The sequence below is a fragment of the Zophobas morio genome, unplaced genomic scaffold (genome assembly GCF_036711695.1).
Source record: "Zophobas morio isolate AGI-343-1 ecotype UQ-CSIRO unplaced genomic scaffold, CSIRO_AGI_Zmor_V1 ptg000046l, whole genome shotgun sequence".
Classification (NCBI taxonomy): Eukaryota; Metazoa; Arthropoda; class Insecta; order Coleoptera; family Tenebrionidae; genus Zophobas; species Zophobas morio.
In genome coordinates this window covers 190,352-215,299 of record NW_026972151.1, presented here as the reverse complement: position 1 = coordinate 215,299, position 24,948 = coordinate 190,352, and the positions used below count along the sequence as shown (strand labels likewise).

General features: G+C 35.3%; 1 protein-coding gene across 2 annotated transcripts in view; it reads left to right on the top strand.

Moving 5' to 3' along the window:
• LOC135142227 (potassium channel subfamily K member 18) overlaps positions 1–24,948 on the top strand; it is a 593,321-nt gene that overhangs the window by 516,447 nt on the left and 51,926 nt on the right. The gene's annotated exons all lie outside the window — the stretch shown is intronic.

The following is a 24,948-nucleotide window of genomic DNA, read 5'->3' as shown; positions in this document are numbered from 1 at the left end:
GGCCCTAGTCCATTTAGCATCGCATTTAATATGTAGTGACCCTTGACAAGCTTCTCAGGGAATTGTTGTTGCATTCCCAACGCCTGCACCACAATTTAAACATACAGACATAATGTTGATGAAGAAAAGATAGGGATACACGCTTCACACACCTGCGATCTACCACGGTGACTGACTGTAATGTAATGACGACTTGAGGTTGCCATGGAAGGGTTAGTAAATCGGAAAAACAGAAGAACTACTAACTAATTCGCCTGAGAGCAAAAACACTGTCAGTGGTATTTATAAGTATACAAAAAGACTACATAACCCCCCGATGCAAATCCCTGGAATTCTCCCAGAATTGTTAACTTGTCAAGCGCTCCATGTTATAACATATATATTACAGTTCGTAGAAAACTTGGCCCATTAGGCACTCTATAAAATGACACACACTTATACAGTACTACGATGTACTGCGTGTCAACACGACTATACTTTGATGTTAAATGATCTTTGTTTTGTGCAACCGAGTAAACATCAATAAATTAAACTTGGTCCAAAATTTGTAAACTAGTCAGCTGCATGCAGCTCATGATAGGTGCTATCTATTTATAATTCAGTTTCCTTCAGTAAGAGCTCCAAACACGACGAGTGCTACAGTTTATAAAAACATTTACTAAATAAGTAACCAGTTTTTGCTTCAATGCTTTGAAGTGATAAAACAAGGTGCTCTCGCCATGTATTAATAATGTATACGAAGCTATCGCACCTGAAACTTCCAACATGTCGAAAACAAACTAATTAAGGCATCCCAGTCCACAGTAAAGCGGGACTTTAAATATAATGGATAGAAGTAAATGCCATCAAGCTAAAGTACATCACCATCTCTATGCAAATGCAAAAAACCACTAACAATGTGCCCATTATGCATTCACCGCAAAAGACTCCACAACAGATTAATTACAAAGGTATATTCGTTTACATCATCCCGAAAAATTTTAGCTCATTATACAACAGGATTACTGCATTTTCTTTTTCCACTAATTTGGTATAACTTCAGCAGCAATGGATTTATGTTCCATTATCTATTTCTACACATGTGGTAATCCAAACTTCATTAACCTAGATTAATCGAAATGAGTTTGCATTGTCGCGGCATTTAATTTTTAGTTGCGGTTGGGGTGATTTTAGCAGCGCGATTTGTGTTTGTGTCGTTCGGTGTGCGTATCTATGACACACGTAAATTAGGGTAAAATGTGATTATCTCTCGTGCCACGGGCACAATGGATTGTTGAATGATTGCATTATGGGTGTTTTATAGATAACATGCAACATATGGTCTGATGCAGTTTTGTCCCGATATATCTACATTTAATTCACTTTCGTGTAAATTGTTTTATTTGGAAGAAACATCAGCGAACTTCCAATTAGTTCGGGGGAAAGCGGGTGGAAATATTTTCATTGTTTAATTATTCTTTCGAAGCTTGACGAAGATTCTGTGACAAAGTCGATGTTTCTTAGACAGAAGTTAAAACAAAATACTACATATTTGTTCATGAAAAACTTGCTATGCGTACTATACAATATGCTGCAACTAACGCGAAAATTTACTATTTTAACCTATTCATTGTTTGCCAAAAAAGAAAAGGAGTAGGAACGATGATCATTAAATGTCAAATTATATTTCATAATAAACGGCTTGCTTTTTTGGAACAGTATTGTTTCTGTTTTGTTATTTGAGGCAAAAAAATTTCGTACTAAAGGTGAAATTCCGATGCGACGACGATGCGCTCGGAGCCGTGCCACAAAAATTGCTTGCTTAACTTCCTAAGATACTGCTGTAGTCATCGCAGACGTCGGAATTCCACCTTAACGCCCGCGACGGCTGATACTACTAAATTGCTCCACAAGGCAGCTTGTAGTTCGACTCAAACCGTTTGAGTAGAGTAGTCTCAGTCGTGTCGGTACAGTCGCGCCATAGAAAAGGGCTCCATTGATTTACCGTATAGCAGTGCCGTACGACTATAACCGCGCGGATAGGAATTCCACCTTTATTATGGAGCAGTGTCGCCGGGGTGCCGTGAAATTGCGTACAGTATAAATTGTGTCAGTATGATAATAAAATTCCTCATACCTATTTAGATAGTAAAAATCACGGGTTTTTCCAAAGCGTAGTTTTTTTCTCAGATGGGTATAAACTACTAATAAATGTCTAGTAAAAAGGTTAATAACACGAGTCCGTTAAGTTGGCAACACCAAATTAATGAATTTTACTCAAAAGCTAGCACCAGGTTGTTCTAACCTAGTACCAGCTAACACCATCAATCAAAGAGCATCTAATTATTTAAATAAAAGAGTTTTTTTTAGGGCGGGCATGTTAACCTCAACTAACACCATTCTGCAAATATTAAAAAAAATACAAATTTTTCTTCACGGTCGTATACAGCCTGTTATGGAATCGAATGCAAAAAATTTAACTGATAGTAGAACTCATCAATATATGAAACTTTGCGATATAACATTTTTTTAAAAACCCAAAAAATGGGTTCTTTTTGACGAGCCGGTCAGTGTATCAAAACAAATTCACTTTCGTTGACACAGAGAAGTTTTATGACAAACCACTTACCCCAAGTTTTTACCGCTAACGCCTGAGTGCTTTGCGAATTAAATACAAGTGTACAGTTGGCAGTGGATTCTCACAGAGTTCGGGCAATTCTTCTAGTGTAAATGGTGGTACAATGGTTTATACCAACGTAGAATATATGAATGATGTGAAGCTTGTGGACGATGAGACTTTGGACAACGCCCAGGGTGCGAGGTGTTCGTAGAGTGTCCGCTTTCCAAAAGGACGTTTTGACATACTGCGACAGTTTAACATCTACGTGATTTAAGGAAGTTTCAGATCTCCGATCACATTCATGGTTCACCACGCACATCGAGTCGTGGAGGTGAAACCCGAAATTTTGGATGTTGTTTTCGAAGAGCCCAATATGACCACCATTCGTCGATTGGCATTTTGTACGAGTATTTGGACCTTTATTTTATGACGGATTCTTCTCGAACAAGGATTACACCCATACCACCTTCAACATGTCGAAGAGGTAGAAGCTGACACTACCAATTGGTTAAATGCGCATTTTGAAAGCAAGTGCATTGGTAGAAATGAACCAGTGTTGGTGCTTCCAAATTTCCCGTACTTAACTCCCTGTGATTTTTTTTGTAGGAACATACAGAGAAGTTAATGTATGCGACGATGAATTCAGTGGAAGAACTAACTGCATGTGTAAATGCTGTAGCTGAAACTACTCGTCAAAATCCAGCTATGAGTGAGAGGATACAGACTACCATAGCCCGGTGAATTCAAGCGTGTATAACAGAGAAGGGCATTTTCAGCAATATTTATAAGTGAGTGAAATGCGATATTGCACTTTCCTATATATATTTGTTGATTTATTTTTATCGTCGAAGTGAAATCATTTGTCGAGGGTTAAATTTGCAAAAACTATGTGTAATTCCAACCGATATTTTGTTTTTATTGTGCTAACGCACGCTATTATGATCAAAATGTATTTATTTTCTTTTATCAAATGAGCCTTTTGGGGAATAAATTGGGCTTTCTTGCATTTATTATAAACCTATGTCAGTGACGACCGCATTGTCTGATATAGGCATGCGTTTTTGTGAAGCGCGGAGTGTTGTTGTTGCATCGAAGATGGTAGGATTTAATTACACATAAGGGGGTAACGATTTTCATAGTCCATTTAATATTTTCAATTTTAATTCTTGAACAGTAAATTTTCAACAAAATGTATAGAAAAGTTTATTCTAATAATGAGTTCTCCTACCGGTTAAAGTTTTGCATTCAATTCCATAGCACCCGGTATACCAGGTCTGCTAACTCTGACTTTCAAATGGTCTTTTTTTCGAAAACATCCCTCGCGGACACTGGAGCTTAAAGTCACAGTATAGATATCAATCAGTAGAGCCAGCTCGCCGTTTTTCGTGACCCGTTTTCGTGGGTGGTCGTTCGCATTATGACCAAATGAGGGCGCCCAACTGACGTCTAAAATATTTGAAATTTGGCAGTTTTGTTACAATATTTTTGCCGGTTTTGCTTATTTAAGACTGCTTTTCCGGTAGAATTGTACAAATAGTGTAAAAGTGTAATTTTCACAATAAAAGGTAAAATCTTTGTCCGATGAATTTTCATACAGGATCCCTGTTGTGCTCCTTATTCTCTCCATCGTGTTTGGAATTCTTGGAAAAGATAGTAAACATAACACACTTTTTGTTTAAAAAGTCGTCGCAAACGGACAACAACGGTGGTCATGAAATAAATAATAAAAATTTATTATATATGATTCCGTTGTTGTGGTAAAATTAAATATAAAAATAATAAGAAACAAACTACACGTAACAAAAAATTATATAAGCAGACCTCTCAATAAACAATTTTTTATTCATCATGTATATATATATTTTTTGACCTACACAATCTTGAGTTTTATTTTGAAACGTTGCTTAACCCATAAGCAGTCGCGCGTGGATAAAAATGACCCAAGCCGTACATTTTGTCAAATATCCTTTTTCGCTTAATCCCTATGGACTTCCGGTTTCATGAATTCCTTAATTATTCTTACCTGCGTCGACCCATACCAATAACCTGCACTTTATGTAAGCCGACAAATATACATTTTTTTTGTAATATTTTTTTTTAAATAAAAATTTTACTTTGTATGATATTACGCTTACGGGTTAAGTTGTTAGGTAAAATGGGTTTGACTATATATTAATAAGACGCCTTTGCCAAGACAGACGCACTAGAAAACTGTTTTGGATGGATTAGGAAACAAAATGGAAATTCTATTAACCCCACATCTAATCAATTTCAAATGGCTTTTAGAAAATTAATCATACAAGATTATTTTGATGAAACGAACACAGGTAATCAAAACTGCGAGCCTGATATGGAAGAAATTTTAAAGTTAAATGTAGGTCGTCATTTTGATAAAGAAGAATCAGTCACCACGATGCAGAAGACCACCTTAAAAGATTGTGATTATCACTTTCACACAGCTGAACAAAACGCAATTAGATATATCTGTGGCTACCTAATTCGGAATGTTTATTAGTACACAGTTGTAGTGAATGTGAAAAATATGCAAATGAACATAAAAGTTTAGACAACAGAAGCATATATTCACATTTCAGAGCCTACCAAACGAAGAATTGCGAGTTATTTGGTAAATTATATATGCCAAACGATAATTTCTTTTTTTTTACATTTGTGAATTAGAGCAAATTTTTAGTGAAAATTTTGAAAATATAATTTTACAAACAACTACTTTGTTGAAATTTTTAAATTTATATAAGCAAGCTACATTTGTTCATCCATGCCAAAACTTTCCATACGATTATTTGCTTGCTTTGTATGCTAGGATGAGATTATTTTATGCATTAAAATTTGTAAATGCTAGCTTTAAATTTACAAATTCCAAAGGTGAAAAAATTAATAGAAAGAAAATAATTTGGCAGCATTAGCTTTTTTCCTTTTTGTAATTTAATTTTTATTTTATTTATTTTTTCTTAAATAAACCTCTTTCTTTTTAGATGAATTTATTACATTATTTTTACAATGATAATTAAACCTCAAGTATTCGGGGAAAGAATGTGCGAATTGTCAAATTGTCTAAGTAATAAAATAAAAACTGTAACAAATCATCGTGTTTATAAATTAAATATCGACTTTTCTTTTTTCTTATTGCGATTCACGATTATACGATTTGAGCAAACTACACAGTTTGCAATAAATTGCGTACACGAATCAATTTTTGAAATTGTAAATGAAGTGATACTTTTTACACGGCCAGCTCCATCAACTAAATACGGCCGTCCCATTTTTTCTAAAAGTTGTTCCTAAAAAGCATGCCATGACCGCCCTCTATTTGGCGTCATCTATCGGAGAACTGTCAAACACTGTCAAATTCAAATCCACGAATTGTCAATTTAAATATTTGATTAAACTCTTCATTATTAAAGAAAATGGTTAAAAAGTGCTTTATTTGTGGTAGTACGGGCATTGCGCTGTTTCAGTTTCCAGCGGAACATACTTTAAGAGCCAAATGGTTAGACGTCATTAATAAAGTTTGTGGTAAATTTGAATATTGAATATCAATGAAAAAATTCACATATTCTTCCTTAATTTAGACGTAACAAATATTAATGATTACTCTGTAATCTGTAAAAATCACTTTGAAGAAGGCTGTCTCAAATTTGTAAACAGGAGATACCGGCTGAATAAAGAAGCTGTACCCACTGTTGATGTAAAATTATTATTATATTATTTTACAAAATTCGAAATTATATTGCTTAAAGGTTGAAACATCTCCAGAACCTGAATTTCCTGTCCTGCCTTGCAGATTTGAAAAATATGTACAAAGTGATTTAATTTCTTTAAAAGAAGTTCAAAATCTGCGGTACCACTGTAAAGTGTTAACTCAAAAATTGAAAAGAACCACACAAAAATACCATCAATGTTTGTCAAAAATTGAAGATTTGAAGCAACAGAAAAGTGAAAACTCTCCAAATGTAGAGCTTATCACTAAATTAGTAAGAAATGCAGAAGCTGGTGATGAAAAGGCGGCATTTCTGTTGGATTTATTAAAAAACCACTTTAAGCAGAAACCGAGATGGTCTGAGCAAACCATAAGAATGTCAATTATATGGAGATTTTGCTCTCCGAAAGGTTACCGATTCTGTCACGAATTTGTTTAAAGTTCCTACGAAAAGTACTTTATCAAGGTTTCTTGGTGAATACAAAGGCCAAAATGGCTTAATAAAACAACGTTTGGAGGCTGAAGTCCAAAATTTTAGAGTACCGGTTGAAAGAGTGTGTTCTTTAATAGTTGACGATATGTCAGTCAAAGAAAGAATCCAATATAGTAGAACTAGAAGATCATATTTATGGCTTGGATACTTGTGGTTCCCACGAAATAGGCCAACATCCCCAAATCGCAAATAAGATGTTGTGTTACGTTGTCCATGGGTTGTCGACGAAATATACCATCCCAGCGGGTTATTTTTTTCATAAATCTTTATCCACAAATGATTTTCATGTGCTTACTATTTCAGTTTTACAACTTTTGAGTGAAAGTGAATTTATTGTGTTGAGACTGGTGACGGATAACTTTTCGGCAAATACTGCACTTTTTAAAAAGTTGGGAAATGGATCTCTTCAGAATTATATTTCTCACCCTGTTCTGCCATCAATACCTTTGTTTTTGAGCTACGATTACTGTCACGCAGTGAAGAATGCGAGGAGTTTATTTTTAGACAGGGAAATGTCCTCTTCCGAAGGTGTTATTTCATCTACATATTTGATAATTGTACGAGTTACAAAAAGATTTGCCTGTTAAACCTGTAAGGTACCTAACCTGGAAGCATTTGTACCCTTCGAATTTCGAGAAAATGAATGTGCTGCGAGCCATTCAAATATTTTCACCATCAGTCACCGCATCTTTGAAGTTTTTGAAGGAAGCAGGTGATCCGAGGTTTTGCAACGTCGACGCCACTATTAGTTATCTGGAAAACATGTATAAGTTTTTCCAAATCCACAACGTGTCTAGTAGAACGTATTATATCCGTTCACGAGACAGCACGGTTGCACCTTATGCAGATGTATCAGACCAAAGGTTAGAGTGGTTAAATGTAACACTTCCTAATTACATCGACGATGTGCAAAGCAATTCTTCAAGAGACAGATTGTCTGGTTTATCAGGAGAAACAGCAGAGGCCTTAAAATTCACCGCCAAGAGTACATGCCTTTGTATAAAATTCTTGCTGAAACAAGTTGGATTTTACTACGTTTTAACAAGGGGATTCAGTTCAGATGCTGTTGAAGCTATGTTTTCCCATGTACGCCTGAGAGGAGGGTCTAATGATGCAACAGACGCAAAGGCGGCGGAGTACGCCCTACGTCAAATATTACGTTGTGGCATTGTTAAGGCTTCCACATCGGCAAATATTTCTGAAACTATGAGTTTTGTGAGTACAGCCCCATCAAAGACAAGAGAGGTAGTAGAACAACATATAGAAGATATGGTATTACCTTTTCAGTTAAGAATGAAAATTCAAAATTTGAAGACAAACATGCCTGCTAACAATACAATCTATTCTGCGTCAGTAGCGTTCCTAGCAGGTTACATCATTAAGAAACTGAATGATAAATTAAAGTGTGACGTGTGTGTATCCCCATTAGTTTCCACAACACTTCCAGGGCCTTTGCTCCGTTTGATATTCTTGCAAGATCGTGGAGGTCTAACGTATCCAAACGAAACTATTGTTGGAATCATTAAGAGAATAGCTGACATTGTGCAAGAAATTTCACCTTTTTTAAAATATGAAATGCCATTATATCAAGCATTTCAGTGCTTATATCCTCATTTGAAGGAAAATTCGTTATTTTGTTGCCCCTTGCACAAGGATAAATTGTCTAGTATGGTTATCAATCTAACTGTGAAGCCTGTTCTTGACAATATTTGTCTAGAAAAAACGGACATGGTTAAGAATTTACAATTACGCCAAAAGCCATTAAGTAGAAAAGTACTGAAATTATAAATAATGTAAATATACATTTGCGATCGCATTGTCCAAGATATTTTCACGAAATTGTGTTCCTTAGTAAGTCCCTTACTGTTGTTTTGGTAGGTACTTGTCGTTTTAGACTTTGGTAATTTGTAAGCATTTCAATAAAACTGTTTGGTTTTGTAATTTAGTGCCCTATAAAATATTTGGGTACTATTCAAGGCGATTTTCAAGAGTAGTATTGATTAAAATTACTATTTACAAACCGTTTTTAGTTCAATTACGTTGGACATCGACGATTCACTGACATACATGACAATTAAAATCAACAAACCTGACCAAAAATGTCGTGTTTGATAACACTAGTAATCAATAGATGTCACTGTATAAGGGGCGATTTTCACAGATCTGCAGAAACAATTTGCCTAATGGAAATTTGAAAAATGGGACGGCCGTATGAAGTTGATGGAGCTGGCCGTGCTTTTTAAATTGGGTGGCGACATCTAGGAATAGTTAAGCAACGACCACCCATGACGGCTTAAAATTCAGGTCAGAAAGAACAAAGGCGCCGACATGAGCTGTCTCTACTGATTGTTATCTCTACTGTGTTAAAGTTGCGTAAAACTGTCCTTGAGTGCAAGTTGTCAAAATTATCAACTTTGTAAGTTAGGTTCTGTGACGTCTTTTTGAAAGATGAGGGCCAATATCATAGAATTGGAGAAGGTATAATGATAAACCCCAACAGAACACAATAAGAGGCTTTAACACCAAGGCAAGTTATGTTTTCTATCCATCTAAGACATCTGGCTTGAAGCGTGTCCAACTAGTGCCACAGACACAGCCAATTCACTGATAAATAACACTGACAGCTAAGATGTGAAAGAGACATAGAATAAGAGGGAGTTATGGTGTTTCTTGTTTGGTTGCGCACTCCTTGGAGCCGGAAATCGTAGGACAGAAGATATAGATTTCCTTGTGGTCAAGTAGTGTTTGCGATTTATCATTCTATGCCCTCTAATAGTATGGGAAATATGCATCAAATGTCATGTCAAACGTCAGTCGGTAGCGTAGACTCCTGGAAATCGCAACATCTACTGTGGTACCCAAGGAGGTTAGAGCCGTTTGACACCGGACTAATTTTCGAACTAAATGGTATGCGACAGAATGCGCGCGCCTGCTTGTATGTATACAAGAATTTAGAACTGGTTCTAATTTCTGGCATACAATTTAGTACGAAAATTAGTCCCATGTCAAACGGATCTAAGCGCTCATTCGCAATGACCATAAAGCATAAAGGGCGGCCACACACAGAGAGGGAAGAGTCAAAACTTAAATGTACGTGCCCCGGGGTACAGTTAAAACTGCTAGTGTGTGGAGAAGAATGTGGCATGTGCAGTCAAGTCTGTTGGAATCAAAATTGGCTTGATTTTTAGCATGCACAGTAATAACTGCCTGGGGAAAACTCAGTGTGTGGACACAAGTCGCCGCACGCTTAAGTTTAAATTCAGTTGCGCCGCGCCGTTTAGAGAGTACGGGTTTAACTTACGACAAGCGTGCACACTTTTAACTGCACAGTCTTCGCTCTGTGTGTGTGACTGCCCATGACAACGCCACCTGATTTGACCTTGTGTTTCGAATCAGCGGTCCTTTGTTCTTCGAAAGCAGTTCGTACTCTTTGGTGACACCTAATATTTCTCCAACTCCACTGATGTAAAACCGTCCCAGTTTTTCCTTTCCTATTGTTAAATTCAGTTTTTATTAATAATGAATGTGGAAGTTAAGTAAAATATAAACCACTGTCACACGAATGTCAAACAAATGAAATGATGATACAAGAAACGACATTTTATTGACAATTCAACGCATATAAATTTGAACATGAAATACCTGTGTTTAACCGAACCTGACCAATCAAAGACAGTCTATAAATTGTTGATACAATATTCCGCTCGTAAATTCTTGATTAGTGCCAATACAAATGCGACAAACGGAAAGAAATACTGCATAAAATTGGACAATTAAAACAGTAAAGGTTATAAATACAGTCTTGCTTCTTGAAACATTTTAGGCCAAAGTAAATTTTTATATATCTTGCAACAGCCTATGCACAAATCAGTGCGTACTGTAATTTTTGACGTTCGGAATTTTTGTTGAATTGTCTTGCTGAATACACCTCTTGGTCAGATTCTCTTTTCCAATACTTGCCGAGATCATATCTACTTATTACCGTTTGCTTTATATTTTAAATTTTAAAAATTTTAAAAGGTGGTGATGAAGAATGGGAAATAGAATTAATTGCATTACGATTTTAAAATTTTCCTAATCAATGTTTTTTTGAGAACAGAAGTCCTTTTTAATAAATGCATCTACTCGTGGCAAATATTATTGAGGACAGGTGTAATTCCCATTCGAATAATCATGCAGTACTTTGTCATTGTGATCAGATCAAGCCAAAACTGGATTTCGCTTCTCATATGGGTAAATGGTGTTCAAAATTTGTTTACAGGTGATTTGAAATTTTAAGAAGGGCAACATTTATTGGGCAATATCCACAAATATTTTAACAAGTCCCACAAAAACTTTATTCGGGTATACCACACATCCTCGATCTTGAAGGAGAATTAATTTGACTGTACTACTTATAGTATTATAAATCTATCGCAATAATTAAATTCCTTTAGTTAGGATGTATTGTAGCGTGAATTCTCGTCATCATGCGGTGTTTCTCAAAAATACCGACCTAGAGATTTTCAGTATGTCTATAATTTCATAAATTTTTAGTAAGCCTTAATGTTGCCTAGAATATTCGTTGTTGACAACTTAAAATTTGGAAACTTTTCAAAACGTTCTGTGTACAGGGTGATTCACGAGAAATAATGAGTCTGAACATTTTTTTTATGCAACCTACATTACTTTGCAGAGATGTCTTAAATTAAGTCTTGGTACATGAAAATTGATTTTAGATAGGAGACCCACACAGTCAATTTTAAAGTGTAATAAATCATGTAAGCATTTAATAGAGGTGAGAATAAGTATACATTCTAACGATTTACCGTTAAATCTACCTAACAGTTCGATGTGATTGCATGCACATACCGGAAATCTCCCATCTAAGTTACAAGCAAGAATTTTCAAAAATTATCTTTGAATAGCTTCGATTCTTTTTACGTGAACACTGTAGATCAGATACCATATCAAGGACACGTACTCCAGTCAAGATCTTACAAGCACAAAGAATAATGAGAGTAGACATTGGATGTTACAAAAATTCCGGCAATTCCTATAGATGAAGCCCAATGTCCCTTAAGCTGATGAAGTCATCTAATCAGTTTGATCTATAAAGTTTAGTTCATTGTTGAAAACTACACCTAGAGCTTTTATCGTGTTTGTACGTGTCAGCGTCTCCAAATTGATGGTATACCCATAGATGATTGGATAAAACTTTCTTGAATACGTGATTATAAAATATTTAGCTATGTTCAGATAAAGTCGGTTGCCGTAGTACCAGATTTATGATGCTCTTTATAGCCTTAAAACAACTGCAACATTTCAAAACATTCGGATTAGCAGATTCAAAATTAAATTGTAAAATGTTGTTTTATAATTTTGATTTTTTTCCCAAAAATCTGGACGTTTCGGGTAAAAACTCAATTCGGAGTCGTAAACTACATGTTTAGGACTATATTATTTTATACACTTTAAAACCCATTTACTATGTACAATTTTGAAGTCACGTCATCACATTAGTGGTGGGAATGATTAGACAAATTTTGGTTAGCGTTTTACCATCTACATGATATTCCTAAAATAACTACAAAATTTCGCAACAATCGGTTCAGTACGTTCGGAGATTATCTGTCTAATAAAAATCGGGGACGGCAGACAGACGGACAGACGGACCGACACACGGACGGACAGACGGACAGACAGACGGAAATGGCAGACCTATTTCTTCGTCTTCTAGGGGTCATGAAAGATCGAGAAAACGTAAAAGTAGAGAGTCGGCCGACGGACTCAATTACAATACTTCCTTTGCTTACGCTCGGGAAGTAAAAATGGATAAGTTTCAAGTTTGAACACAAAAAGTGTGCTGTAGTAAACAAAACTGTATTAGGGACCATCAGGATTTGTAATCAAAAGAAGAAACTAAAAAGGGTAAAGACTCAGAGAGTTTAGAGATTTTCACAGAAATGAAGAATTTTGTGTTCGTGGTTTTGCAGTTTTATTTTTAAATTTAACTAGAGGATTTAGTACATTCCAAGATTTTATAATATTTGCCAATTATGAATAAATATTTAAAAAGTTTTCTTGCTAGTTTGTCTTCAAAAATTGCATACGGCGTCACACCCGTCACACGACAAGTCACACCCATCACATCAGAAAATAATATTTTTTAAGGTACTGGGAGGTAACTCATTTCAACTAATAACGTGCCATTTTAGTTCCATGTGTGAGCTACTTGTAAAAATAAATAGAGTAAAAAAAGTTTGTTAGCTCGCAGAAAACATGAAACATCATGAGAAATGTGTTGTGATCAGTCCGATGAAAGTCATACCCGTCACATTTTATTTTTTTAGTAATTACAGTCTAAGTCAATACAATTAAGACAACCAATTTTTTCTTTGAGACCATTCTTATATAAGGAAACTAGGATTATAGTTGTAATACTGAACAGGTACTGCTGTTCAAGAAATTAATTGTTGAATCTTGGATTTGCTTATTCAAAAGTCACACCCGTCACAATGGAACGGCTGATAGTGTTTAATTACATCTCACTAACACATAAATCACGTTTTTAGGATAATATTCTTATACTAAAAAATAAATATAAACAGAACAAATTAAAAAATAGTAGTAATCCACTATTTAAATACTATTTTGGTAACAGTATATTTTTAAATATTTTTCGAAATATTCTAACAAAAACTTTTTCCGGTGATTCTAAGGTATATGTATTTGTAAGTAGAAAAACTGCGTACTACGTCCACAGATGTAAAAATACTTACCGGTTTAGGGCAAGCGCGACAAAACACACTTCGTTCTTGAAGAATAAGTTCAGGAAAAGGTTTAATCCATAAATTAATTTGAGTTATCTTCGACATATTGATACACCTGTTTCCCCGTAAATGCATTCAATTCAAACTCACGATGAATATAATAGTATAACATCTCTTCGACGACTACTAAAGGTACCGTTAATACACTTAACTAATGAACAAAAATATTGGGAATGAACGGTATTTCCAAAAGTAATTAGGGCGCGAATTTACCTGAAAGGATGGCTTAGCACCCAGTGGTGTCTCCAAACTACCATAAAACCCAAACCTTTCCTAGTTCTTTGAAGGACAATATTTGCCATATGATTAATAAAATTTCGTTTTTCTAGATAAATGCCGATAGAATGACAATAACTTTTTTTTTTCAATTAGCACACAAATTGATAAAAATGCAAAATATGCACCCGTTCCGTGAAATATCCAGCAGAAGGCAAATACAGGGTTAGTCACGAGAGAATTACTTCTGAAAATTATTTTTACGCAACCCAAAATACGAATACCATGTACCATTTGATACTAACTGAATTTAAAATGAAATGCTTAATCCATGATTGCTTTGAGTTTGGCAATCTCATTTTGACAATTGTGGAAAAGGAGGTTACGTGAGTGTCCATGGTGGTACCGCAGCCAGTTGGAAATCTCCTCCAGCGCCGCTAATAAATTTGTCAGTGTGCCTCTTGATCTTTTGCAACCGATTAATCACGAGAAAATTATTTCTAAAAATTCCTTTTACGGCATTTTATTCAAAGGTTACAACACAAACTCAAACAAGTAAGTAAATAATTTAACTACTAATCTGTTGAAAATGTTGGGCATTTTGGGGGGATGCTACGGCTTTTTTGTAAATGGATGGCCGAAGAAGTCCAGAGGTTGCAGATTTGCACTTCGAAGAGGCTCTAGGTGACGCAGAGATGGCGAATTAACACATGCACATTAGCGGCGAACAACATTGGTAGCGCACTTACGGCTTCAGTATAGCCCAGATTGATCCGACTGTATGTCGTCGATCCAATGGGGCTCTAGAGGCGAGTCATCAATGAAAAAAAATGTTAAAAATTAATTAACGTCAAAGTGACACTGCCAAAGTCAAAGGAATCATGGAATAGGCATTTTATTTTAAATTTAGATAATGTCAAGTGGTACAGGGTATTCGTATTTTGGGTTGCGTAAAAATAATTTTCAGAAGTAATTCTCTCGTGACTAACCCTGTATATGCAAATATGCAATTTTTTTATAGCTGTAGTCATTTTTAATTAGCATGAATCGTTCACATATTAAATTTCAAGACTTATATGCAAAAAATAATGGATATGCAAATCTCATAAAATCCGCTCTCTAATGATGAGATACATTCTTTCTTTTAACATATCCATCAGTTACAAATGATAAGGAACTTTTTTTTTGCATAAATGAAATGAAATTCGTTCTAACTAATCATAAGACATGTTTTTTAGTATCTTTTATTAATTTTTTCAGTTATTATTAACAAATTTGCAATGTTGTGTTAATTGTTTTGAGGTGTTTAATATACTATTTTGCACTCATGACCTTTTTTGATGGCTTTCGTCCATTCACCAGGGTGGGGGAGTTCAAACTTCCCGCACACGTGCATTTTAACTTTCCGTTGCCATTGTAACCTTAAAATACTCGGGTAGTGTCAACATTGTAAAGTGTTGACGACGCTGTCAATGCTGTTGTTTATACACAACTCACAGTTAATCTCTTCAGTTTAAAGGTTTATTCGTTGCAAAAAATATTGTACACAACACGTTCGTGAGCCTCCTCCCCGCATTCACACAAATACGGCAAACGTGCCGCAAACAAGTGTTCATGCGGGAAGCAGGCTATCCCGAACTAGTTGTGTAAATTACTATTTTGCACTCATGACCTTTTTTGATAGCTTTCGCGCATTCACCAGAGTGCGGGAGGTCGAACTTCCCGCACACGTGCATTTAACTTCCCGTTGCCATGGTAACCTTAAAATACTCGGGTAGTGTCAACATTGTGACGTGTTGACGGCGCTGTCAATGGCGTTGTTTATAAATAACTCACAGTTAATCTCTTCAGTTTAAAGGTTTATTCGTCGCAAAAAATATTGTACACAACACGTTCGTGAGCCTGCTTCCCGCATTCACGCAAATGCGGCACTCCCTTCGGTCGTGCCTCAAACAAGCGTTCATGCGGGAAGCAGGCTATCCCGAACTAGTTGCGTAAATTACTATTTCATTGACCGATTTATTAATGTGAATATTAAGGAATGATTTCGTCTAAAAAAGGATGCATTAATAGATGTCATTCATACAATCTTTTTCATTACGTAACTCTTTTTGTAAGTTTCACGTTTAGCTCGACTAACAAACTCGAACATGCATTGTTTGCACTTGCCACTACTGCAGCGAGTATCACAGTTTTCATCTTCATAACTGCAAAATATCAACTCCACTACTACGAGTTTACATATTAGTACAACTTTTTGACAATAGCGACATTTTTGGTTAAAATTCGGATGTCATTTTTCAATGATAACTATGTTTTTTATCAAAGTGATTTTTATGTGCTTCACCTTTTGTAAGGGCAAGTCGACAACAATATTCGATTGTCTGGGTAGGAGTCCCTAATGAGAAGGTTTTGATTCGAAAGTAATGGTGTAGCCTTGCTTGACCCGTTGGAGGATGACGGGGTCTTTGGTATTTTTTTGTCAGTAGGAATTAAAAAAGCGGTGTCTCCTGTTGGCTGTTTTACAAGGCTGGAATATGCAACTTCGGAAATGCGAGGAAATTCTTGGAAGCCGAGCCCGAAGGGCGAGGCTTGCAATTTACGAGCATTTCCAAAAAATTTGTAAAGCACAAAAGGTGTAAAACACAACATTTTGTGCGCCGACAATTTACTATAATTATTTATTTTGACATGTGTTTGAATTAAAAAACAAATCTTTTTAGCAAAATTTTATTATTTAGAAAATAGATTGGCAGCACTGCGCGATATTACAATTCAAATTTCTTACTATCCGTCGGTGTGAGTTCGCAGTAAAGAAATACGCAGTGGACTTAATTAGCGTATATATTAAGACAGTAACAAAACAAGTGTTCTTTACAAGTTATTCCTACGAACTAAAGGCACATATGTCTCGAGTGGCCAGATTGCCTCTCGAGGGTTGAGGGCGGTACGACCCGAGGCGAAACCCGATATCGGTCGAGTTTGCATGAAACGAAACAAAATTGAACAATTGAAGATTAAAAATTGAAATGTCATAATTTCATGCAAACTGTGAATTGTGATTTTGTGAAAGTTTTGATAAGAAATGGAACCACCCGCGCATGTTAAACAAGCTGCACAAGACGCTGTAAACAGCTTATTACCTTCAAAATCTTCACAAAAATATTGGCGGGGGCACGAAATATTTCAACGATGATGTGAAGATAACTTGGTGCAAGAATGCTCTGAAGTAAGAATTAATACGTTCACGCAAATTCAATTAATCAATTAATGCATCACACGCCTTGTCCTTGCCCAAATTTTATTTTAGTTTTTCCTTTAGCATAATGATGCACTCTCGTGCTCTCAAACATATTTTCGGAGGTCAATAATTAGCACACAACCCCACAACGACCTAAACAGCACACTAAACAGTTCCACTTGCAAATGCCAAACACATTTGGCATAATTGACATCGATGCAGTGATGCCAACCGGAAAAATAAATCTAACTATTTTAAATGTCACGTTTGATTGCCTAGACTTCCTAAAGATGATTTTCTTCCCGCAATTGAGTAAGACAAACGCTATGAAAAATGACGGGGGCGCACAAAATAATGTTTATCCAACAACTCTATATTATTGTGTTATACTCATAACTCATAACTATGGTTATTTCAATTAAATTAGATAGATCATAACTCACTAGTGAGCTTAGCGTTAACCCACTTGTAAAATTAAAACATACATACTCAGGGGTATAAGTTTTATTATAATTTATAGAAATATCAGCTGCTTCTCGAAGGCAGTGAAACTTTGTGTAATCAACCCCACGAACAACATGAAGAGATTTAGAGAGATATTTGTCATTTTCTTACTCTTCATATAATTCACTTAAAATATGTATAATCTCAATACTTTTTCACGTGGACAAAAACGTAAATAAGACAAAAGTGAGATTAAAAACAGTCAACAGTCCGCACCATGTCCGTATATGCCGTTTAATCATTCAAGATATGAAAGATTATAGGAGTATCTAGATTCTTGCGCATGCTCTTTTGATCTGATAAAACCAGAGATATGTAAAAGACAGATGCGGTTATAGCTTTCCCGATCTAGGGCCAACATCTATGATCTAAGAGTAGCAATACTTTGTGTCGCCTATCTTTTTCTATATCAGCACCAGTACTATGGATTGCCAAGTGTAGGCTACATCCATCACTCTCTAAAAGGTGGTTGTCTTGTTATTGGCCCGTTCTGATGGCGGCAATTATAAATAATTATAACCACCCAGCGTCTGTTTGGTCTGACAGGGACCGGCACAAACACAAGAACGGTATCAACGACAAACGTTGCGCCAACTGATTGGTTGCGCCGTACAGAGCGAGACCTTCAGATATCGGGTTACCATTGTACGTGCTAGAGAAAAAGAGGGAGATATAAACGTACACTGACATCTTGGGCCTAAACGTATGTCCACGAGAACATTAAATATCTGTATCTAGTCTTTTACATATCTCTGGAGAAAACCAATAATGATACCAACTTAAGAAAAATGTTGGTCAGGTAACCAAGATATACTTAACCAAAGTTTCAATACTGAAATACCGGTTCTTGGTTAAAGTTTTGGTAAAAGCGTAACCATGGTTTGTTAACAACGATCTTAACTAATAACTGAAATACCGGGCCTAAATACTTCATGTAGTTTCTTTTAAGGTATAACTTCCAGTTTTCTTGTATTTATTATCATACAGTGGACTGAACATACTCCACATTTCTGGTAACATTTCATTAAAATGTGCAAATCTTCTTAAAACATCATTAGTATTATTACTAGCGTTCTATGATTCAGAAGAACCAAGAAATAAGCCAGTATCGTCCAAGGCAGCACATACTCATACAAATATTGATACGAACTGCCAGCCACCCTTCTACAAAGATTAGTAAAAATACATGCCAAATTTAAAATTTTCACTGTACCTTCAAGTCGTACTTGCCTATTTTATTAATGTCTACATTTTGATAACGAGATGGTAAACCGTTAATTGCTCATAACTCAAATACAAACTATTGCGGAAGTTCAGATTTATCTGGACTTGCGATTCCACAGTTTATAATGCTGGTATATATGTACTGAAAATGAGTAAAGCCACATAAAGGAGCCCCTTAATGAGCCGTCGCCTTATAAGATGGCGATCAAACAAATGACAAAAAAAATTGGTCTAAAGAGTTTAAACAGTACTTCCCTCGCTGTCGGAAACGTGACGACTGCATGCCTATTATGTTTTTTTTTCGCAGTAGATTTCAAAGCATTCGGTTTTATAGTTCCTGAGTAAATCAATAAAATAAATTTACGTATTCATTTTTTTTTTGAGTCACCTGGTATATGCCAATTCAAATAATATGAATGGAATGATAAATTACAAGTACAGACTCATCATATTTTGTACATCCTAGATAGGATTTATTCGGCAAACTTTTGAGCTGACGTTATCAGTTTTTTGGAAAAGATAACCAAATATATTTTGACTAAAAATTTATTATGCTCTTTAGAACCTTAAAACATCTGCAAGATTTCAAAACATTCGGTTCTGTAGTTCCTGATTAAATCAATAAAATACATTTACGCATTCATTAATTTTTTTGGGTCACCATGTATATGCAAATCAAAAAAATATGAATGGAATGATAAATCACAAGAAGCGACTCATGATATTTTGTACATTTTAGGTAGGATTTATTCAGCAAAACTTTGTGGTGACGTGATAAATTTTTTAGGGGGGATGAGCAAATACATTTTGATCAAAAACTTAATAAAATAAATTTACGCATTCATTATTCTTTTTGAGTCACCCTGTATATGCAAATTAAAAAAGTATGAATGGAGTGATCACAAGTACAGACTCATCATATTTTGTACATTTTAGATATGATTTATTCGGCAAACTTTTGAGCTGACGTCATCAAGTTTTTGGAGGGGATAACCAAATATATTTGGACTAAAGATTTATGATATCGTAAACTACATGTGTAGGACTATGTTATTTTATACAATTTAAAACGCATTTACTATGTACAATTTTGAAGTGACGTCATCACATTAGTGGTGGGGATGATTAGACAAATTTTAGTTAGCGTTTTACCATCTACATGATATTCCTAATATAAGTACAGAATTTCACAACAATCGGTCCAGTACTTTCGGAGATTATCTGTCTAATGAAACTCCGGGACAGCAGACAGACGGACAGAAGGACAGAGGGACAGACGGACAGACGGACAGACGGACAGACGGACAGACGGACAGACGGACAGACGGACAGACGGACAGACGGACAGACGGACAGACGGACAGACGGACAGACGGATAGACGGGCAGACGGACAGACGGACAGACAGACGGAAATGGCAGACCTATTTCTTCGTCTTCTAGGGGTCATGAAAGATCGAGAAAACTTAAAAGTAGAGAGTCGGCCGACGGACTCGATTACAATACTTCCTTTGCTTACGCTCGGAAAGTAAAAAGTAACTAGTGCTATTAAGCGTCGGCCATTTTCTCTCTAAAAAGATACAGATAGCCGTTTACACCAGTAAAATTTTGAATACTTACACTAGGGTGTGGTTAAATCGAAATGCCGACGAGTTTTATTCAATGAAAAATATTTCTTATCAATGAGTCAATGACAATTTCGTGACACGATTTTTCAAAAAATCCGTTTAATATTAATTAGTGGATATCATCATAATCAGTTACAGTTTGCAAATATGCCTCAATATTTGACTCTCCCCAAAAATGTTCACATTATAACGCGACTGGAAGATGGTTGGTCAATTTGAGTTGTTACGGTAATTACAATTTAAACAAAAGTGTAGTTTTAAGAATTAATAAACGCTGGGAACCCGACCAGTCCTTATTAGGAAAAGTTCGTTCAGGCAGAGCTAAAAGAAGATGCTGCTCGTTTAAATCATTTAAGAGCAAATCCTTTTGATTCTGCCATATAACTGCAATACATTAAACCACAAACTGTTGATAATTATTTGAGTCAATCCAAACTTGTTGGGAAGAAATCAGTGAAAATGATATTCGAAATTTAAACCACTGAATGCTAAAGACTAGTTCAAGCCATTGCGTAAAACGGAGCTACGACGAAATACTAATTTTAAATTATTGTTAGCACTACCTACGAGTATGTTATTTGAAATCACAATTTTCTGCAAGCGTAATAAATTTGTGAGTGTTAATTGTACTGTTATTTTATCTTAGGTTTTGAAATAATAATGTTACATGCAATTACATTTCTTTAATATCTTTAATCAAATTTGGCTTATCGTTATTAGCCTAAAGTTATATAGACAACCGATAGTACGATATTAGCCGAATTTAAATTGCAAAAATTATTAGAAAACGAACATAAAGGTTGTACGCTTTTTCATTGTATAAGACTGTACATATGAGTACAATATCGGCATAGCGTGAGCGCTCTTTATTTTTATGATTGTGAAATTTATTTCATTTGCGACAACATTAAATACAGCAATATACAATATATCGTTTGTCGATCGCGGCATTTTGCCCGTCCTTCCAATTACGCCTAATAACAGGTTTCGCATTGCTTACGTGCAAACAAGAAGATGTCACTGTAATATTGAGGCAAGCCTCACGTCCTTGCTTTCCACGACGCGCGACTTGAATTTTAAATTATATAGGGAGGTTGTATTTCATCCCTGCTCGATTTATATATAGGATTTTTTACCGATCCGTCGATACCCTATAATGTACAAAGAAAACAAACCAAAATTTCTTACCCGGATTTATAGGGCTGGTAATAATTTTTTCCGCTCTTCCGTCGTCGTATGTAAAAAGGGTATGTTGATTTAATCCGGAAGTAAAAATTCCGGACGTGTTTTTCTTCCGAATGGGACGTTTAAATGAAAAATATTTGCGAATTTCGGAGATTCCTCCGGAATGTCCGATATTATTAGAATTTACAGGATGTTTTCGTCTTGCGAGTATGTGTACTTGCAAATGGAACTTATTGATTGACGAAGAGCACATTCCGAAAGGGCGTATGTCGGAATCCAATATATTCAAAAGTTTGTTCTATGCGCTGTGGGAAAAAAATCTGTACAAGACGGAAAATTGAATCAGCGAGATTATAATACACTAATAAGCTGTCAGTCAGGACGGCGATTAATGAAGGAACAACATCGCTTTATGGACAGTCTGTCAGAAACCAGCTTCATTCGAATTCATTGAAAAAATGTATCTTCCAACGCAAAGTTTCAATGAAACTTGCTGCAACGGAATAGTTCGGTAAAGAGATCCTTACACTGAACGACTCGTTAACTTTTAATCACTCATCAAAAGAACTGGATACATGAAATTAGCACAGTGGGTAGGTAACGACAAAGGGAAACCTAGATGAAAACGCCAGTCTGAATATATCAAACAATTCGCTATAAATACGTTTGTGAGTAAATCTTGGCATTACCAAGTTTATTAATAATGAATTTTGAAGAGAACTAAAATTCTGTCGTCGTTACCCAAATAAACAGATGAAGTTGTAGCAACCTGAATTTTAAGTGTGTTTCTTTTCTTTGCTTGTACTACGTTAGATATAAGTTGTTTTTCAAGTCTTATACCTATTTAAGGTAGTTTGTGGACCTTTTTGTTTTTCTCAGTATTTGTTTATTAGTATCTTACTGCGTTTGTTACCAAAAGTTTTTCATTGAATATAGTGTCGTCTTGAAGGGATATCAATTTTTCTCAAGTGATAAACTTTAAACCTGACTACACTTCCCTTAAAATAGTAAAAGTAGTTTTCTGCTCCAAAGTGCTAGTTTGACGTTCAGCATCTCCTGGAAAATGGAAACAGCCATTTTACATAAATAATGTAACAAAAGATCTAAGCGACATAATGTACACCCTTCTAAGGTATGCAAGGTAGATAAGGAGTTCCTTGTTACTTTATGACTTACATGTTGGAATTACGTCGTATGGGATAATTTGAATAATATCTAAAAGCTTTGAAAACCGTGAGCAGCTTTTAACCGGACATAATGTCTTTTCGAATAAAGACATAAATAATAATAATTGGTCAAATATATCAGTTTGTATCAAGACAAATAGCGCCCGTTTATCTACTGACTTGAATCATAATCGTGAAAGAAATATGAAATATAAATATAAGAGGGCGTTACCAAAATCTATCATAAATAAGGTCAAAAAACGTCTTATAGTTGAAATGTACCGATAATAATCATTTAAATAAAAGCCACCCCAATTTTCTGATATAATCAACTCTGAGATAATGCAAACTTTAAACCACTCTCGAAGTTTTGTTTCTCGATATTGTCCTTTTATATTCGCCATGAAGGGCCAGATTAACTTAAGCAGTCCTTTTAAGAAAATGGTGATTAAGTGCATTGAAAACATTTTCCCAAGATCGGCTTATGATCTTAATAAATTCGAGTAAATAAACGAATGGCATTAACTAATTGAAATTTTTTGAAATTTTGAAGTAAAGGCAAGACATAGGTATATGTCACTTTTCACGTTATCAAGGTCACACCAGCAATATTAAGTGAAAGCTGGGCCAGTCTGTAAGATTCACCAAATAAAAATTAGGACAACGTAAACAACATTGGCGGTTTTGATAAGTTTTGATTGGTCTTGTTCATATTTAATCGTTTTACAAACTAAAAAAAAAATATTGTCTTATTACCCTCCAATTTGTTACTGGAACTGTTTCTCGATAATTATTTCTCTTTTTAGTAAAAAAAAAAAATTGATCGCATCTGCACAAAGATGTACTGTGGGTAGTTTAATGAAACTAGCCTTATGCAAATATCTGACTTTTGTTGCAATATAAACAACAAAGAGGAAAAAGGCAGGGAACATTTATATTTACGGCACGCTGCGATATGCCAATTTATTATTGTTTGTAGTTTGTAGAGAAGTCTGGGAACTTACAGATATTAATAATTCTTCTTAAGCACTAACTAGCCACAGTTCCTGAAAACCAAAATGAATAATAATACGTTTACTTTTTACAGGTAAATTATTTCAGTTAATTCCAATTATAGGAAATTGGAATTAACTGAACGTACATTCTATATTTACAATGTAACAAAAACTAAATATTAATAATACCCTTCCTGCAACAATTAGCTAATTTATATAGGCACTATAAGTGGTTAATATATATGACAATCTTCATGATTTCAAAATTGTCAAAATATATGTCACATTTACTGTCTATGCTATTTTAACATTTACACATTAATGTGGTGATTTTAGTAAAATATTTATTTCTTCTTGTTGTTGAACAATAAAAAGTTACACTGTCTACTAAGTACCATTGAAACAAAAGTAGTAGAGGTTCACTGAACCCCAAAGATATAAGTTTTCCCAAAGGTATGAAATTGTCAGTTTCATCGAACAGTCTCCTAAAAAGTCGGTACATACAGTATTCATCTAACCTCTATTATCTAGTGCCTCATTGGCATTCTGACTACAACGTGTTAGATTTGCTATAGTAGGTGTGGGCAGGTGTTATAAAACTCTTTACGTTGAAGTATATATGTGTGTAAACCAGTTTCTTGCATACTTCAGAGGCAAAAAAAATTCATCTTCGGTAATATGTTGAAGGTGTATTGTACGAGTCGCCATAACAGGCACATAGCTAGGCCTGGCCCACTCTAAAATTTCCTGGCCCACCCTTCGACAGAATTATAAATTTTAACTTCTTTTTTAGTTCCCGAGCGTAAGCAAAGGAAGTATTGTAATTGAGTTCGTCGGCCGACTCTTTATTTTTACAATTTCTCGACCCTTCATGACCCTTAGAAGACGAAGAAATACGTCTCCCGTTTCCGTCTGCCTGTCCGTCTGTCCGTCTGTCCGTCTGCCTGTCGTCCCGGATTTTTATTAGACAGATAATCTCCGAAAGTACTGGACCGATTGTTGTGAAATTTTGTATTTATATTAGGAATATCAAGTAGATGGTAAAACGCTAACCAAAATTTGCCTAATCTTCCCCACCAATAATCTGATGACGTCACTTCAAAATTGTACATAGTAAATGGCTTTTAAATTGTATGAAATAACATAGTCCTACACCTGTAGTTTATGA